Consider the following 1,659-nt stretch of genomic DNA (forward strand, 5'->3'; position numbering starts at 1 on the left):
GCCATGCTAAATTGCCCGTAGTGTTAGGTAAGGGGTAAATGTAGGGGTATGGGTGGGTTTCGCTTCGGCGGGTCGGTGTGGACTTGTTGGGCCGAAGGGCCTGTTTCTACACTGTAATGTAATCTAATCTAACAAAATTGCAACTGCTCCACAGATTGTGGGTAGTTAATCTCCCCAATGAAAAGCTATCAATTAAGCTCTTTTATCATTCCATGTTAGTGCCTGGGCCGCTGAGGACTCGGTGTCAATACAGCGAGACATTGAGCCCTCTCATAAAAAGTGAACCCTTATTAGTCTGTTGTTCTTAGATAAAATGACATTGATGGAGTTTTGTTAAAAACTAATGATTATTAATACTGTTAAAACTTTAAGGACAATGCGTCAGATCGAGGGCAATACAGCCAAAACAACATTTCTTACCCCTATAATTGGTATGCCGGGTTGTCGACCGGGGATAATGGATTCCAGGTTTAAACTGTGGGCAGCAAGTGGGGTACCTTGCTTGGGTGATTTAGAATTGGTAGAATCCGTACAGTGTGGATACAAGCCCTTGGGCCCAGCATATCCACTTCGATACTCTGAAGACTAACCCACCCAGACCCATTCCCCTACCATCCTATATTTATCCTGACTGATGTCTGAACTTACAGATCCTGGAACACTATGAGCGATTTAGCAATTGCCGATTCATCTAACCTGCACATCTTTGTGACTGTGGGAGGAAACCTACGCAGACACAGTTGAGAACATACTAACTCCACACAGCCAGTCACCCAAGACTGGATCCAAACCCGTGAACCTGGTGCGGTGAGTCAGCAGTGCAAATCATGAGCCACCACGTGTTACATGAGGGAGAAACAATGATATCATTTGATCAAATAACTCGTAAGTATGGACTACCTGGTAGAGACTTCTTCTGCTTTTTTTTTTCCAGATTAGAGATTTGATTTTAAAAACACACACTTTTAACAGACTCTTCCAGATCCGATACAGAGAAGTGGGTGCATATTGCTCAGGATGCACTCTTTGTTAGTACCCTTTATCATTTGTTGAAGTGTGTCCCCTCAGACAAGACTGTGCAGCTTCGTGATGTCTGTGCTAAAGAGTTGGGGGGTATAGATCTCTTTGGAGACATGGGAGGATGTTTGTGAAAATTCTCGAAGGATTTTGATCTGTAATAGGACTCATTCCACGCAGTTGAAAATTCTTCTGACACCAGATGTTCTCACAAAATTCAGTGTGGGATCATCTTCAGCATCTCCTAAATGCAGAATGACTACAGGCACTCTTACTCATTGCATGTGGTCCTGCTGCAGGCTTTGTATATGTTGGATCACTGTGTTAGGTGTGGTAGAGTGGGTCTTGGGGACCGAATTGGACATGGACACGGTTTCTCTTTTCCTGGGCCTGCCCAGAGTATCTTACGCAGACGCACATGGGAAAAAAAAATATATCCTTACTTTTATGCTAGGAAAAACATATTCTGTTGTGTTGGATGTCTGAACTCCGAGGGCCTGTTGGGTCTTTGTAAGCTCATCATGGAGAGCTCACCAGTATAGTGCACCAAAAACAGAGATAAATACATGTAATAGAGTCATAGAGATGTACAGCATGGAAACAGACCCTTCAATCCAACCCATCCATGCTGACCACATATCC

The sequence above is a fragment of the Chiloscyllium plagiosum genome, chromosome 8, assembly GCF_004010195.1.
Source record: "Chiloscyllium plagiosum isolate BGI_BamShark_2017 chromosome 8, ASM401019v2, whole genome shotgun sequence".
Lineage (NCBI taxonomy): Eukaryota > Metazoa > Chordata > Chondrichthyes > Orectolobiformes > Hemiscylliidae > Chiloscyllium > Chiloscyllium plagiosum.